The sequence below is a fragment of the Meles meles genome, chromosome 4 (genome assembly GCF_922984935.1).
Source record: "Meles meles chromosome 4, mMelMel3.1 paternal haplotype, whole genome shotgun sequence".
NCBI lineage: Eukaryota > Metazoa > Chordata > Mammalia > Carnivora > Mustelidae > Meles > Meles meles.
In genome coordinates this window covers 2,163,363-2,181,281 of record NC_060069.1, presented here as the reverse complement: position 1 = coordinate 2,181,281, position 17,919 = coordinate 2,163,363, and the positions used below count along the sequence as shown (strand labels likewise).

Here is a 17,919-nt window from a genome sequence, read left to right as displayed (position 1 = left end):
TCCTTCCTTCCCACCCCATGGCAGTCCCCTAACCCCAAACACTAATGTTTGCTGTCGCCATAGATTAGCTTGTAACTTCTAGAATTTTATAAACAGAAAACATAATGTATGTCCTCTTTTTAGGTCTGGCTTCTTTCACTCAGCATAATTATTGTGAGATTCATCTGTGGTTTGGGTTCATTCCTTTTTGTTGCTGAGTACTACTCCTCTGTGTGGATAAACCACCATCTCTTTATTCACACATTGACGGAAGCCTGGATTGTCTGTAGTGGGGCTCTCACAATTAAAGCTGCTCTGAACATTTGTGCATGAGTGTAGGCTTTAATTTCTTTTGGGTAAATACCTAGGAATGGAACAGCTGAATCATATCGTAGGTAAACATTTAACTTGTAAGAAATTGTCAAGCTGTTTTTCACAAGCTGTTGCATAGTCATGTTTCTCCCAGTAGTGTCTGAGACTTCCAATTGCTCCATGTCTTTGCCCATAGTTCTAGGTTGGTCTTTTCAAGTTCAACCATTCTAATATGGGTGCCGTGGTTAGCTCACTGTGGTCGTAATCTACACTTCTTTTATTTAACTGACATCTCTCCATGTGCTTATTTGCCATCCCTATATCTTCTTTGGTGAAGAGTCTGTTTGGATATTTTGACCCCCCCCCCTTCTTTTTAAAGTTCACTACTATTATTTTTTTTTTTCTTTTAAAGATTTTATTTATTTGTCAGACAGAGATCACAAGTAGGCAGAGAGGCAGGCAGAGACAGAGGGGAAAGCAGGCTCCCTGCTGAGCAGAGAGCCTGATGTGGGGCTCGATCGCAGGACCCTGGGATCATGATCTGAGCCGAAGGCAGAGGCTTTAACTCACTGAGCCACTCAGGCGCCCTATTGCCTCTTTTTTAAAATTGTGTTTTACTGAGTTAAGAGGTCTATATATTGTGGACACAATCCTTTTATCAGGTATAGGTTTTGCAAATCTTTTCTCCCAGTCCATGGCTTATCTTTTCATTCCTGTAGTGTTTTTTAAGAACAGAAGCTTTTAGTTTTAATGAAGTTTAATTTGTCCATTTTCTTTTCTATTTTGGATTATGCTTTCTGTGTTTTGTCTGAGAATTCTTAACCTAAGATCACAAGACTTTCTCCCAGAAATTTTCTTTTCTTTCTAGTTTTCTTCTAGAAATTTTACAATTTTAGTCCTTATATTAAAGTTTGATACATTTTAAGTTAGTTTTTGAGATGTGAGCTATGGATTGAAGTGTCCCCCTCCTTTTTTGGCTTATTATGGATATCCAATTATTTCAGCACCATTTTTTGAAAAGGCTATCCTTTCTCTTCTGCATTGCTTTTAATTTCTCCTTTTTCTTTTTCCTGCCTTACTGCTTTGGCTACAACCTCCAGCACAATGTTGAATAGAATTTCCATTCCTAATATGCTGTTTGGTAATTTTTTTTTTTCTTTTAATGTCAGGGATGGATGTTGGCTTTTGACAATTGTCTTTACTGAGATAATAATAGATTTTTCCCCTTTTTAATGTGATGAATTATATTAACTGATTTTTGAGTGTTAAACTAAGTGCACATCTCTGGGACAACCAAGAGATGGGGTTGGTACTGATATATTATCCTGTATATCTATTGGTAGATTTTTTGGAAATATTTTGTTTAGGGTTTTGATCTATGTTCATGAGGGATACTAGCACATAGCTTCCTTTTCATATAATGTCTTTGCTTGGTTTTGATATCAGGGTAGTGCTAGCCTCCCAGATGGGAGTTGTGAAACAGTCTCTCCTCTGATTTTCTGGAAGACACTGTATACAAATGTTATTATTTTGTCCTTAAATGTTTGGTACTATTCATCAATGAATTTACTAATTTATTAATTTATGTAGGTACGGTGGGGGGCAGTTTTTTTTTAAATTGTTTAAAATATACGTAACAACATTTGCCATCTCAGTTATTTTTCTTTTTTAGATTTTATTTATTTATTTGACAGAGAGAGATCACAAGTAGGCAGAGAGGCAAGCAGAGAGAGTGAGAGGGAAGCAGGCTCCCTGCCGAGCAGAGAGCCCGATGCGGGACTCGATCCCAGGACCCTGAGATCATGACCTGAGCCGAAGGCAGTGGCCTAAACCACTGAGCCACCCAGGCGCCCCCATCTCAGTTATTTTTAACAGTTCAGTGGTATTAAAGACATTCAATATGTTGTGCAGCCGTCAGCACCATCCAACTCCGTAGCTCTTTTCATCTTGTAAAACTGAAACTCTATATCCAGTAAATAGTACTTCCTCATTGTCCTGTCCTCCAGCCCCTGGCAACCACCTTCTACTTCCTATCTCTATGAATCTGACTACTCTTAATTATCTCATATAAATGTAATGATACAGTACTTGCTTTTTCTGACTGGCTTATTTCACTTAGCATGTAATGTCCTCAGGATTCATCCATGTTATAGCAAATTACAGAATGCCCTTTCTGTTGAGGGCCAGATAATAGTCCACTGTATGTCGTACCACATTTTGCTTATCTAGTCATCCATCAATGGACACTTGGGTTGCTTCCACAGTTCAGCTATTGTGAATAATCCTATTATGAACAAGGGTTGTACAAACGTCTCTTTGAGACCCTACTTTCAATTATTTTGTGCAAATAGCCAAAAATGGAATTGCTGGATCATATGGAAATTCTCCTTTAACTTTGTGAGGAAGTGCCGTACTGTTTTCCACAATGGATGCACCACTTTGCATTGCCATCAACAGTGCAAAAGGTTCCAATCTCTTCACGTTTGTTGTTGTTCTTGTTGTGGTTGTTGTTTTGGTTTGGCTTCTTATTAGGTACATAATTTGCAAATATTTTCTCCCATTCGATGGGTTGCCTTTTTCCTCTGTCAATAGTGTCTTTTGATGCACACAATTTTAAATTTTTCCCAAAGTCCAACTGGTCTATTTTTTTCTTTGGTTATCTGTGCCTTTGTTGTCATATCCAAGAAAACACTCCCAAATCCTTGCTGTGAAGCTTTTATCTTACGTTTTCTTCTAAGAGTTTTATTCTTTCTCTTGTATTTAGATCTTTGATCCATTTTGACTTATTTTTCTATCTGCTGTTAGGCAAGGGTCCAACTTCATTCTTCTGCATATGGATGTCTAGTTTTCCTAGTACCATTTGTTGAAATGACTGGCCTTTCACCATTGCATGATCTTAGCACTGTTGTCAAAACTCACCTGATCCTATTTGCGAGGGTTTGTTTCTGGACTCTTTATTTTAAACACGTCTGTCTTTATACTGGGACCCCACTGTTCTGATTATTGTAGCACTGTAGTTAAGTCTGAAATTAGCCTTCCAGTTTTGTCTTAAAGGCTATTTTGGTTATTTGGGGTCTCTTGAGACTTTGTAAGACTTTTAGGATGGGTTTTTCTATTTCTTCAAAACAAGCCAGTAGGATTGTGGTAGGAATTGCACTAAATTTGTAGATTTCTTTGCATAGCATTGACTTTTTAACAATAAATTAAAAACTTTAACCCAAGTTATTTTTAACAATAACATTTTCTCAATCCACGAGCATGGGATGTTTTTCCATTTATTCAAATTTCATTCAGCAACTGTTTTGTAGTTTTCATTTGTTTTGTACAAGTCTTTCACCTCCTTAGTTAATTCCAAAGTATCTTAATCTTTTTGATGCTATTATAAATGGAACTGCTTTTCTAATTTACTTATCAGATTGTTCATTGTTACTGTAGAGATGTGACTAATTTTGTGTGTTCAGTTTGCATCCTGCTATGTTGCTGAATTTATTAATAGTTTTGTGCATGTCTGTGTGTAATTTTTAGGGTTTTCTACATAGGAGATCATATCATTTGCAAACAGTTAATTTTACTTCCTCTTTTCTTTTTTAAAAATTTTTAAATTTATTTTTTATTTTTTTGTAAACATATAATGTATTTTTATCCCCAGGGGTACAGATCTGTGAATGGCCAAGTTTACACACTTCACAGTACTCACCATAACACATACCCTACCCAATGTCCATAACCCCACCCTCCTCTCCTCACCCCCCTCCCCCTAGCAACCCTCAGTTTGTTTTGTGAGATTAAGAGTCACTTATGGTTTGTCTCCTTCCCGATACCATCTTGTTTCATTTATTATTATCCTACCACCCTAACACCCCAGTTGCATCTCCACTTCCTCATAGCAGGGAGATCATGTGATAGTTGTCTTTCTCCGATTGACTTATTTCACTAAGCATGATATCCTCTAGTTCCATCCACATCGTCGCAAATGGCAAGATTTCATTTCTTTGAAAAGAAAGAAATGGCTCCATAGTATTCCACTGTGTATATATACCACATCTTCTTTATCCATTCATCTGTTGATGGACATCTAGGTTCTTTCCATAGTTTGGCTATTGTAGACATTGCTGCTATAAACATTCGGGTGCACATGCCCCTTCGGATCACTACGTTTGTATCTTTAGGGTAAATACCTAGTAGTGCAATTGCTGGATCATAGGGTAGCTCTATTTTCAACATTTTGAGGAACCTCCATGCTGTTTTCCAGAGTGGTTGCACCAGCTTGCATTCCCACCAAAGGTGGAGGAGGGTTCCCCTTTCTCCGCATCCTCGCCAGCATCTGTCATGTCCTGACTTGTTAATTTTAGCCATTCTGACTGGTGTGAGGTGATATCTCATTGTGGTTTTGATTTGTACTTCCCTGATGCCGAGTGATATGGAGCACTTTTTCATGTGTCTGATAGCCATCTGGATGTATTCTTTGCAGAAATGTCTGTTCATGTCTTCTGCCCATTTCTTGATTGGATTGTTTGTTCTTTGGGTGTTGAGTTTGCTAAGTTCTTTATAGATTTTGGACACTTGCCCTTTATCTGATATGTCGTTTGCAAATATCTTCTCCCATTCTGTCAGTTGTCTTTTTGGTTTTGTTAACTATTTCCTTTGCTGTGGAAAAGCTTTTGCTCTTGATGAAATCCCAATAGTTCATTTTTGACCTTGCTTCCCTTGCCTTTGGCGATGTTCCTAGGAATACGTTGCTGCGGCTGAGGTCGAAGAGGTTGCTGCCTGTGTTCTCCTCAAGGATTTTGATGGCTTCCTTTCTCACATGGAGGTCCTTCATCCATTTGGAGTCTATTTTCGTGTGTGGTGTAAGGAAATGGTCCAATTTCATTTTTCTGCATGTGGCCGTCCAATTTTCCCAACACCATTTGTTGAAGAGGCTGTTTTTTTTTTTTTTCCATTGGACATTCTTTCCTGCTTTGTCGAAGATTAGTTGACCATAGAGTTGAGGGTCTATTTCTGGGATCTTTATTCTGTTCCATTGTCTATGTGTCTGTTTTTGTGCCAGTACCATGCTGTCTTGATGATGACAGCTTTGTAATAGAACCTGAAGTCCGAATTGTGATTCCACCAACTTTGGCTTTCTTTTTCAATATTCTTTTGGCTATTCGAGGTCTTTTCTGCTTCCATTTAAATTTTAGGATTATTTGTTCCATTTCTTTGAAAAAAATGGGTGGGATTTTGATAGCGATTGCATTAAATGTGTAGATTGCTTTAGGTAGCATAGACATTTTCACAATATTTGTTTTTCCAATCCAGGAGCATGGAACATTTTTCCATTTCTTTGTGTCTTCCTCAATTTCTTTAATGAGTACTTTATAGTTTTCTGCATATAGATTCTTAGCCTCCTTGGTTTATTCCTAGGTATCTTATAGTTTTGGGTGCAACTGTAAATTGGATTGACTCCTTAATTTCTCTTTCTTCTGTCTTGTTGTTGGTGTAGAGAAATGCAACTGATTTCTGTGCATTGATTTTATATCCTGACACTTTACTGAATTCCTGTACAAGTTCTAGCAGTTTTGGAGTGGAGTCTTTTGGGTTTTCCACATACAGTAGCATATCATCTGCAAAGAGTGATAGCTTGACTTCTTCTTTGCCAATTTGGATGCCTTTAATTTCTTTTTGTTGTCTGATTGCTTAGGCTAGGACTTCTAGTACTATGTTGAATAGCAGTGGTGATAGTGGACATCCCTGCCATGTTCCTGACTTAGCGGAAAAGCTTTCAGTTTTTCTCCATTGAGAATGATATTTGCGGTGGGTTTTTCATAGATGGCTTTGATAATATTGAGGTATGTGCCCTCTATCCCTACACTTTGAAGAGTTTTGATCAGGAAGGGATGCTGTACTTTGTCAAATGCTTTTTCAGCATCTATTAAGACTACCATATGGATCTTGTTCTTTCTTTTATGAATGTGTTGTATCACATTGATTGATTTGCGGACGTTGAACCAACCGCAGGCCTGGAATAAATCCCACTTGGTCGTGGTGAATAATCCTTCTAATGTAATGTTGAATTCTATTGGCTAGCATTTTGGTGAGAACTTTCGCATCTGTGTTCATCAAGGATATTGGTCTGTAATTCTCTTTTTTGATGGGATCCTTGTCTGGTTTTGGGATCAAGGTGATGCTGGCCTCACAAAATGAGTTTGGAAGTTTTCCTTCCATTTCTATTTTTTGGAACAGTTTCAGGAGAATAGGAATTAGTTCTTCTTTAAATGTTTGGTAGAATTCCCCTGGGAAGCCGTCAGGCCCTGGGCTTTTGTTTGTTTGGAGATTTTTGATGACTGTTTCAATCTCCTTACTGGTTATGGGCCTGTTCAGGTTTTCTATTTCTTCCTGGTTCAGTTGTGGTAGTTTATATGTCTCTAGGAATGCATCCATTTCTTCAAGATTGTCAAATTTGTTGGCGTAGAGTTACTCATAGTATGTTCTTATAATTGTCTGTATTTCTTTGGTGTTAGTTGTGATCTCTCCTCTTTTGTTCATGATTTTATTTACTTGGGTCCTTTCTCTTTTCTTTTTGATAAGTCTCGCCAGGGGTTTATCAATCTTATTAATTCTTTCAAAGAACCAGCTCCTAGTTTTGTTGATTTGTTCTATTGTTTTTTTGGTTTCTATTTCATTGATTTCTGCTCTGATCTTTATGATTTCTCTTCTCCTGCTGGGTTTAGGCTTTCTTTCTTGTTCTTTCTCCAGCTCCTTGAGGTGTAGGGTTAGGTTGTGTATTTGAGACCTTTCTTGTTTCTTGAGAAAGGCTTGTACCACTATATATTTTCCTCTCAGGACTGCCTTTGCTGTGTCCCACAGATTTTGAACTGTTGTGTTTTCATTATCATTTGTTTCCATGAATTTTTTTCAATTCTTCTTTAATTTCCTGGTTGACCCATTTATTCCTTAGAAGGATGCTGTTTAGTCTCGATGTATTTGGGTTCTTTCCAAATTTCCTCTTGTGATTGAGTTCTAGCTTCAGAGCATTGTGGTCTGAAAATATGCAGGGAATGATCCTAACCTTCTGATACTGGTTGAGACCTGATTTAGGGCCCAGGATGTGATCTATTCTGGAGAATGTTATGTGCACTAGAGAAGAATGTGTATTCTGCTGCTTTGGGATGAAATGTTCTGAATATATCTGTGATGTCCATCTGGTCCAGTGTGTCATTTAAGGCCTTTATTTCCTTGTTGATCTTTTGCTTGGATGATCTGTCCATTTCCGTGAGGGGAGTGTTAAAATCCCCTACTATTATTGTATTATTGTTGATGTGTTTCGTTGATTTTGTTATTAATTGGTTGATATATTTGGCTGCTCCCACGTTAGGGGCATAGATATTTAAAATTGTTAGATCTTCTTGTTGGACAGACCCTTTGAGTAGGATATAGTGTCCTTCTTCATCTCTTATTATAGTCTTTGGCTTAAAATCTAATTGATCTGATATAAGGATTGCCACCCCAGCTTTCTTCTGATGCCCAATAGCATGGTAAATTGTTTTCCACCCCTTCACTTTAAATCTGGAGGTGTCTTCGCGTCTAAAATGAGTTTCTTGTAGGCAACATATTGATGAGTTTTGTTTTTTTATCCATTCTGATACCCTGTGTCTTTTGATTGGGGCATTTAGCCCATTAACATTCAGGGTAATGATTGAGAGATATGAATTTAGTGCCATTGTATTGCCTGTAAGGTGACTGTTACTGTATATTGTCTCTGTACCTTTCTGATCTACTACTTTTAGGCTCTTTCTTTGCTTAGAGGACGCCTTTCAATATTTCCTGTAGAGCTGGTTTGGTGTTTGTAAATTCTTTCAGTTTTTGTTTGTCCTGGAAGCTTTTTATCTCTCCTTCTATTTTCAATGATAGCCTCGCTGGATAGAGTATTCTTGGCTGCATGTTTTTCTCGTTTGGTGCTCTGAATATATCTTCTGCAATATATCTTGCAGTTCTTTCTGGCCTGCCAGATCTCTGTGGATAAGTCTGCTGCCAATCTAATATTTTTACCATTGTATGTTATAGACTTCTTTTGCCGGGCTGCTTTCAGGATTTTCTCTTTGTCACTAAGAGTTGTAAATTTTACTATTAGGTGACAGGGTGTGGACCTATTTTTGTTGATTTTGAGGGGGGTTCTCTGCACCTCCTGGATTTTGATGCTTATTCCCTTTGCCATATTAGGGAAATTCTCTCCAATAATTCTCTCCAATAGACCTTCTGCTCCCCTCTCTCTTTCTTCTTCTTCTGGAATCCCAATTATTCTAATCTTGTTTCATCTTATGGTGTCACTTATCTCTCAAATTCTCCCTTCATGGTCCAGTAGCTGTTTGTCCCTCTTTTCCTCAGCTTCTTTATTCTCTGTCATTTGGTCTTCTATATCACTAATTCTTTCTTCTGCCTCATTTATCCTAGCAGTGAGAGCCTCCATTTTTGATTGCACCTAATTAATAGCTTTTTTGATTTCAATTTGGTTAGATTTTAGTTCTTTTATTTCTCCAGAAAGGGCTTTTATCTCTCCAGAGAGGGTTTTCCTAATCTTCCATGCCTTTTTGGAGCCCAGCTAGAATCTTGAGAATCATCATTCTGAACTCTAGATTTGACATATTACCAATGTCTGTATTGATTAGGTCCCTTGCTTTCGGTACTGCCTCTTGTTGTTTTTTTCATGGTGAGTTTTTCGGCCTTGTCATTTTGTCCAGATAAGAGTATATGAAGGAGCAAATGAAATACTAAAAGGGTGGCAAAGACCCCAGGAAAATGTGCTTTAACCAAATCAGAAGAGACCCCAAATCGTGGGGGAGAGAAAAGGGATAAAATGAAGTTCAGAAAAAAAAAGTAAAATAAAAAAAGAAAACAAAGAAAAAATATAAAAAATAAGAAAATATATATATTAGATAAACTAGTTAAAAAACATTTAAAAAGGGTAAAAGTTTAAAAAAATTTAGCAGAAGAAAAAAAAATTTAAAAAAATTAAATTAGCTGCAAGACTAAAGAATCATGGGGAGAAAGCCATGAATTCCATGCTTTGCTTTCTCCTCCTCTGGAATTCTGCTGCTCTCCTTGATAGGCGAAATTGGTCTTGGCTGGATTTCTTCTGGGGGAGGGGCCTGTTGTAGTGATTCTCAAGTGTCTTTGCCTGAGGCGGAATTGCACCGCCCTTACCAGGCCCGGGCTAAGTAATCTGCTCGGGTTTGCTTTCCGGGAGCTTTTGTCCCCTGAATGCTTTCCGTAGAGTTCCGGAGGACGGGAATGAAAAATGGCGGCCTCCCAGTCTCCGGCCTGGAGAAGCCGAGAGTTCGGGGCCCCACTCCTCAGCGCACCCTCAGAGAACAGCGCCCAATCACTCCCGTATCCCCGGCCTCTGGCTGCGCTCCGAGCTCACCCAGCCCGCGACCGGTTCAAGGTAACCCCGAGCCGAGAGCTCACTCCTCGGCTCTGTCTCTGTAGCCGGCTTCTCCGTTATAATACCTGCGAGCACTGCGACACTCACACACCCCCGACACTTCTGTGACCCCGCGTGGGCTTCACCCCGGTTTAGCCTCTGGAGCGATGTCCCCCAGTGGAACAGACTTTTAAAAGTCCTGATTTTGTGCTCCGTTGCACTGCCGCTTGCCGGGAGCTGGCTCCTCCCCCCGCGGTCTATCTTCCCGTCGCTTTGGATTCACTCCTCCGCGGGTCCTACCTTTCACAATGTGGTCGATTTTCTGTTTCTAGAATTGTTCTTCTTCTCTTTGATCTCCCGTTGGATTTGTAGGTGTTTGCAATGTTTAGATAAGCTATCGAGCTGATCTCCTGCTACCTGATGTAGTCTCAGCCTGCTACTTCTGCGCCATCTTGACTCCTCCTACTCTTTTCAATTTGGATGTGTTTTGTTTCCTTTTCTTGCCTAATTGGACTGGCTATAACTTCTAGTACCTTGCTATAAGAGATATATGTAGAAAAAATGTCGCTGTGGCCAATGTCAGAGAAATTACTGCCTGTGCTCTTGTTTAGGATTTTTATGGTTTCTTTTCACATTTAAGTCTTTAATCCAATCTGAATTTATTTTTGTGTATGGTGTAAGAAAGTGGTTTTGTTTCACTCTTTTGCATGTAGCTGTTCAGTTTTCCCAATATTTGTTGGAAAGACTTTTTCCCATTGCATATTTTTGCCTCCTCCACTGAAGATTAACTGACCATATAATTGTGAGTCTATTTCTTGGCACACATCTATACTGTTCCATTGACCTTTTTGTCTATTTTTGTGCCAATACCATACTATTTGGATCACTACAGCTTTGTAGTATGTCTTGAAATCTGGGATTCGAATACCTCCCGTTTTGCTCTTTTTCAAAACTGCCTTGGCTGTTCAGGATCTTTTGTAGTTTCATACAAATTTTAGGATTGTTCTAGTTCTGTGAAAAATATTGTTGGGATTTTGATAGGGATTGCATTAAATGTGTAGACTGCTTTAAGTAATATGGACATTTTAACAATATTTGTTTTCCCAACCCTGAGCATGGAGTATCTTTTGTGTCATCTTCAATTTCTTTGATCAGTGTTTTATAGTTTTCAGAGTACAGATCTTTCACCTCCTTGGTTAGGTTTATTCCTAGATATTTTATTATTTTTGGTGCAACTGTAAATAGGATTGTTTTCTTAATACCTCTTTCTGCTGCTTCATTATTGGCACATAGAAATGCAACAGATTTCTATATATTGATCTTGTATTCTTCAAACTTACTTAATTCACTGATCAGTTCTAGTAGTTTTTTGGAGGAATCTTTAAGGTTCTCTCTATATAGTATCATCTCATCTGTCAATAGTGAAAGTTCTACTTCTTCCTTACCACTTTGGATGCCTTTTATTTCTTTTTCTTGCCCTATTGCTGTGGCTAGGACTCACAGTACTATGCCAAATAAAAGTGGTGACAGCGTACACTTATTCTTGATCCTAGGGGGAAAGCTCTCAGTTAGTCGCCACTGAGTATGATGCTAGCTGTGGGGTTTTCACATATGGCCTTTATTATGCTGAGGTAGGTTCCCTCTAAATCTCCTTTGTTGAGGGCTTTTATCATGAAGAGATATTGTGATATTTTTTTCTGCATCCAATGAAATACGGTTTTTATCCTTTCTCTTGTTGATGTGATATATCACACTGGTTACTTTGTGAATGCTGAACTAGTTTTGCATCCCAGGAATAAATCACACTTGAGCACAGTGAATGATTTTTTAATGCACTGTTGAATTTGGCTTGCTTGAATATCCTGTGGAGGATTTTTCCATTTATGCTTATCAGAAATATTGACCTGTAATTTCCTTTTCTGGTCCTATCTTTATCTGGTTTTGGGATAAGAGAAATGCCAGCCTCATAGAATGAATTTGGAAACTTTCCTTCCTCTTCCATTTTTTGGAACAGTTTGAGAAGAATAGCTATTAACTCTTCTTTAAATGTTTGGTGGAATTCACCTGTGAAGCCATCTGGTCCTGGACTTTGTTGGAGTTTTTTGATTACTGATTCAATTTCTTTGTTAGTAATTGGTCTGTGCAAATTTTCTATTTCTTCCTGATTCAGTTTTGGGAGATTATGTATCTAGAAATTTATCCATTTCTTCTAGGTTGTCCAATTTGTTGGCATGTAATTTTTCATAATATTCTCTTACAGGAGACAAGCACCTTTGTTATTTCTGTGGTATTGTTATTTCTCCTCTTTCATTTCTAATTTTGTTTGAGTCCCCTTTTTTTTTTTTTTGAGTCTGGCTAGAGGTTTATCTTGGTTTCCTTGATCTGTTCTATTGTACTGTTTTCTTTAGTTTCTATTTTATTTTATTCTAATCTATATTATTTCCTTTCTTCTACTGATTTTGGGTGCTTTTATTATTCTTTTTCTAGAAGCTGTAGGTATAAGGTTAGGTTGTTTGATACTTTTCTTGCTTCTTGTTTGATACATTTCTTACTTCTTGAGGTAGGCCTGTATTGATGTAATTTTCTCTTTCAGACAGCTTTTGCTGCGTTCCAAGATTTTGGACCAGTGTGTTTTCATTTTTTCTTTTTTTTTTTTTTAAAGATTTTATTTATTTATTTGAGAAAGAGAGAGAGAGAGAGAGAGACAGTGCGTGTGTGCACAAGCAGGGGGAGCAGCAGGCAGAAGGAGAAGCAGGCTCTCTGCCGAGCAGGGGGACTGATGTGGGGATCAATCCCAGGACCCTGGGATCATGACCCTAGCCAAAGGCAGATGCTTAACTGACCGAGCCACCCAGGTGCCCCTGTGTTTTCATTTTCATTTGTCTTCATGTATTTATTGATTTCCTCTTCGATTTCTTGGTTGACCCATTGATTGTTTAGTAGCAGGTTATTCAACCCCTATGTATTTGTATTCTTTCCAGATTTTTCCTTCATGGTTTATTTCTGGTTTCACAGAGTTCTATTCAGAAAAGATGCATGATAGGCTTTCAATCTTTTTGAATTTGTGGCCTAATATGTGATCTACTCTAGAGAACGCTCCATGTGCACTTGAAAACAATGTGTATTCAGGCCACTGTTTTAGGATGGAATTTTCTAAATATAACTGTTAGATCCATCTGGTCCAATGTGTCATTCACAGACGCAGTCTCATCGTTGATTTTCTGTTTGAATGATCTATCCATTGATGTAAGTGGGGTGTTAAAGTCCCCTACTATTATTGTGTTACTATCAGTTTCTTCCTTCAAGTTTGTTAATAGCTGCTTTATATATTTGGGTACATAAATATTTTTAATTGTTACATTTTCCTATTGGACTGTTATCTTTATTATTATATAGAGTTCTTCTTTTTCTCTTGTAACTCTTTTTGTTTTTAAAGTCTGTTTTGTCTGATATTGGTATACCCCCCTGCTATCTTTTGGTTATTATTTGCAGGGAGTATCTTTTCCCAATCTTTCATTTTCAATCTGTTTCTCCCTACGGATCTAAAGTGTCTCTCGTAGATAACATATAGTTGGATCGTGGTTTTTTTTTTTTTTTTTTGGTTTTGTTTTGTTTTGTTTTTCCATCTGCTAATCCCTGTTTGACTGGAGAGTTTAACCCATTTACAATTAAGGTAATTCCTGACAAGGAGGACTTTCTATGGTAGTGTTATTTGTTTTCTGTATGCCTTATAGCTCCCCTTTCCCTTATTTCTTTCATTACTGTCTTCTTTTGTGTTTAGTTGCTCTTTCTGTAGTGGAATGTTGAAATTCCTTCTCATCTCCTTTTGTGTATATTCTATAGCTATTTTCTTTGTGGTTACCATGGGGATTACATTTAACACCCAACGTTAAGACATTTTAATTTGAATTTACACCAGTGTACCTTCAATGGCATTCAAAATTTCTGCTCCTTTAAACCTCTGTCCCCACCTATTGTTGATGCCATAAAATAACATCTTCATAAACTGTGTGGTCAAAAACATAAACTTATAATTCTTTTTTTAAAGATTTTATGAGCAAGGGGAGAGGCAGAGGGAGGAGACTCCTTGCTCAGCAGGGAACCCAACTGAAGGCCCGATCCCAGGACCCCTGGCTCATGACATGAGCCAAAGGCAGATGCTTAAGTGACTGAGCCACCCAGGCACTCCTTCTTATAATTCTTTTAAATCCATTAGTCTCTTAAATTATGTAGAAAATGAGACTTGGAATTACAAACCAGCTACAATAATACTAGCTTATATTAGACAATTTTTTTTCTTCAAACTTACAATCTCTTAAAATGTGTAGGAACCAAAAAGTACAACTACAAACCCCTGTTACAATAATACTAGATTTTACAATTTCCCATGTATTTAGCTCTACTGAGATCTTCCTTTCTCCATACAGATTCAAGTTACTGTCTAGTTTCCTTTCATTTTACCTTACAAAACTCCCAGACCATTTCTTGCAAGGTAGGTCTAATGGTAACAAACTCCCTTACAGCTTTTATTTATCTGGGTATGTCTTAATTTCTCCCTCACATTTTTTTTTGGACTATAATAAAAATTTAATGATTTATAAATCATTTGGGAAAGAGCAAAATGCTCTACAGTGTGCTGACAATGTTTATCACAATGTATCAAAAATGAAGAGCTTCACTTATTTGTTCGAGTTTGTTAGGACCATGTGCTTAGGTTAAATTAAGTTAATCTCTCTCTCTCTCTCTTTTTTTACAATAACCTCTCATAAATGTCTTTTACAAATACTAATGCACACATATGGTGTGTGATATAAAATTAAGAAGTTGGTAGTGTTTTCCACACAAATACTAGTTGTAAAGTATCAATGTTTCAAGTGAGAGTTCCTAGGGAAACAAATTTTTAAAAATCATGTTAAGTTTACTAAGCAGAGAAATTTTTCAGTATTTTATTTACCACTCATCTCCACATTCACGTTCTGTGTAATTTCTCATGGTCAACAAAACTGATTCAAATGACTTAAGATCTCCCACCATTTAAAGTGGAAAAGCTCCACAATAATTTGAAACCATGGAGTTATCCTAATTTCACCACCGGCTGCCTTTGCCAGAAGTTCTTTTATCTCCTCCTTTGACACATAACTAATAGCTCTTAATATCATGGGCTCTGGAATCAAAAATACATTCCTCCCCACAAACGAATCAACTTCATGTTCCCCCCAGATACAACCTGATTGAACCTTGCTGTGAATTTGTGTTAGATAATTAATTCTTCTGGAGGAACCTCTTTCATGGGAATTCCTAATTCAGCCTTTAAATATCTTTGTGCTGCTCTTCTTACTCCAGTCGGCATCATTTTCTTCTAGCTTTCTTATATCACTTAATGGAGGACTACAATCAGTATTGGTAAAACAACCTGGAAAGGTAATTTTAGCATCTGAGCATCTGATCTCTGTTGTAGCATGAACTCATTTTCAGTGTTGTATAAGAAAATCCTAAAAGCTCAGTGCAATAATCCTTTCATTCAGGTGACAATTCTTTTTGGCTTCGGTTCCAACTGTATTGTAATATTCATCAGCAAGGATACACATCTCTGCCAGGAGCTGAACCTGTTCCTTATGGAGGTTGTCAGTGTCTATCTCAGTTATCATTATGACCCATCTGATCTGTTCCACAATACCTAGCCCTCCTCCCTGATTTTTGACGTGCAGTTTTGCCAGATACAGAATTCTTGGTCATGGTTTTTTCTTTTAGTACTCTGAATGTATCAGTCTGCTGCCTTCTAGCCTCCACAGCTTCTGATGAGAAATCTGCTGAAAACCTTATTGAGGATTCCTTGTACGTAATGATTCACTCATTGCTCTCAAGATTGTCTCTCAGTGTGCATCTCTTTGATTTCTTCTTTCTTGGCATTCACTGAGCTTCTTGGATATTTATATTTACATCTTTCATCAAATTTGAAAAGTTTTCAGCCATTATTTCTTCAATTTCTTCATTATTTCTTCTTGAATTTCTTCAACTCCTTTATTCCTCTCTTCTTCTTGATTCCCACAATGCCTATGTTGATGTACTGGATGGTGTCCCATGGGTTTCTTATGCTCTGTTCAGTTTTCTTCAATTTTGTTTCTTTCCTTTCCTCAGACTTGATAATCTCCATTATCCTATCTTTAAGTTTGCTAATTCTTTGTTCTGACTGCTCAAATCTGCTTTTGAATCTTTCTAGTGAATTTTAAAATTTCAGTTATTGTCATATTTAGTTGCAGTTTATCTTTTAGTCCCTTTTAGGTTTTCTATCTCTTTGTCAATATTTCCATTTTGTTCATACATGGTTTCTTGACTTTCTCTAATCTTCTTTCAGTTCTCTGAGCATCTTTAATGCTGCTACTTTAAAGTCTTTGCCTAGTGTACCCACCCGCAGATCTCTGATGGACAATTTCTGTTGATTTATCTTCTTCCTTTGAGGAGGCCATACTTTGTTTCTTTGTATGTCTTGTGACTGTTTTGTAGAAAACTGGACATTTGAATCTAATCATGGCAACTCTGGAAATCAGATTCTCCTCCTTCTCCAGGGTTTTCTGTTGTTGTTGTTATTGCTTTTGTGTTGTTTTTTAATTGTCTTAAGCTGTCTCTGTGATGAGGATCAGCCTGAGGTATAAACATAGTCTGAGTGTCATCTCTCAGTTTTTCCCTGGGTATGTATGGTCAATTTCTATTTTTTTTTTTTTTTTTTTTTTTGCTGAACATGCTGTTGTCAATGTCTGGCTCCCAAAGTGGGGGAAAAATGAGGGGAAAGGAAGGAGGCACTGGCCCCTTAAATCCCCTGGAATTCTCTTCAACCAGAGGGGGAGAGGCTTGCAAGAACTACTGGGGACTGGGAGAAGTGCAACAAGAGATCAGAGCAGATTCCTGATATTTGGGGACAGGGCCCTTTTTGCCAACCTTGGCTCCCACAGGCTGTGTGCAGGCTGCTTTAGCTTCACAGCTGCCTGCTGTGTGGAGGTTGGAGGATGGATAACTGTTACTGTGCTGAGCACGGAAATGGACTGAAGTTACCTACAATTTACCTGTCCAAGTCCTCCCCTAAAAGTTCAAGCCTTCAATAGACTCCAGAGTTCCAAAATAGTTACATCAGAAACATTCTGCTAGTGCAATTTCTATTTAAGTGGAGAGACAAATTGCTGGTGTTTCCTAGTCTGCCATCCTCCTAGAATCCTCTGTGGGATGGTTTTTAAACTACAAATGAAATTTCTTTAATTGAGCTATTTAGGTTACCTTTTCTTCTTCTTAGTACTGCCAGATTAGCCCTCACTTCTGCCCTTCGAGTTTCTATGTTGCCATTACTGGTCTTCTCCAACCTAGACATTGCGTAGATAATTGTTACCCTAAATTCCCTTATAACATACTGTTTATGTCCATATCCAATAGTTCTGTAGCAGATGGCACAGTCTCTGGATTTTTCCTCTGTTGGGTGTTCCTCCTCCTAGTCATATTGGTGAGAGGTGGTTGAGGGGATGTATAGCAGAATATTTCAACCACGATCTAAGCAAGGTGCACCCTCTTTTATGCTCTTTTCTTAGGGAGGTTACTTCAAGTTGTGCTCTGGCAAATTCAAAAGGTAAACCAAGAAGTAATAAGCAAACAGTGGATCCAACCTGAGACACTGGTGGAGAAATCTAGAGTGGAAGGTGTTAGGTCCAGGGGGTGCTCTTCTTGCTCCAATTTTGCACCAAAGCTCAGAGTCCAGATGTAAAGACTCAAAGCCCCATGTTCGGGTGCCAAATAATGAAGTTTTAGAATATAAGTGAGGTTCAGTGAGGGTGGGGTCTGGAGCTGACGACCAAGAAGGAATTCTTGAGATGTCTTCAGTGCAAATGGTGGTGGTTTATTAAAGCACAGGGACAGGACCTGTGGGCAGAACGAGCTGCTGCACTGGGGTTGTGAGGCGCGGCTGATTATCCTTCTTCTTCTTTTGAAAAAATCTAATTTTGAATGAACTTTGATAGTGTGTCTTTCAAGGGATTTTTCTATTCTAATTAGGTTGTCAAATTTATAGGCATAAAGTTACTTATAATATTCCCTTATTTTTTTCCTCTCAGTAGAATCTATAGTTATATCACCTCTCTCATGCCTGATGATGGTAGTTTGTGTCTTTCCTCTTTTCTCCCTCCCTTGATAATCTGCCTAGAGGTTCAATTTTATTATTATTTCAATTTTATTAATATTCTTAA

General features: G+C 37.9%; 1 protein-coding gene and 1 pseudogene across 2 annotated transcripts in view; both read right to left on the bottom strand.

Moving 5' to 3' along the window:
- NMNAT3 (nicotinamide nucleotide adenylyltransferase 3) overlaps positions 1–17,919 on the bottom strand; it is a 124,704-nt gene that overhangs the window by 47,532 nt on the left and 59,253 nt on the right. The window lies entirely within an intron of this gene.
- Positions 14,631–15,570, bottom strand: LOC123940084 (annotated as a pseudogene).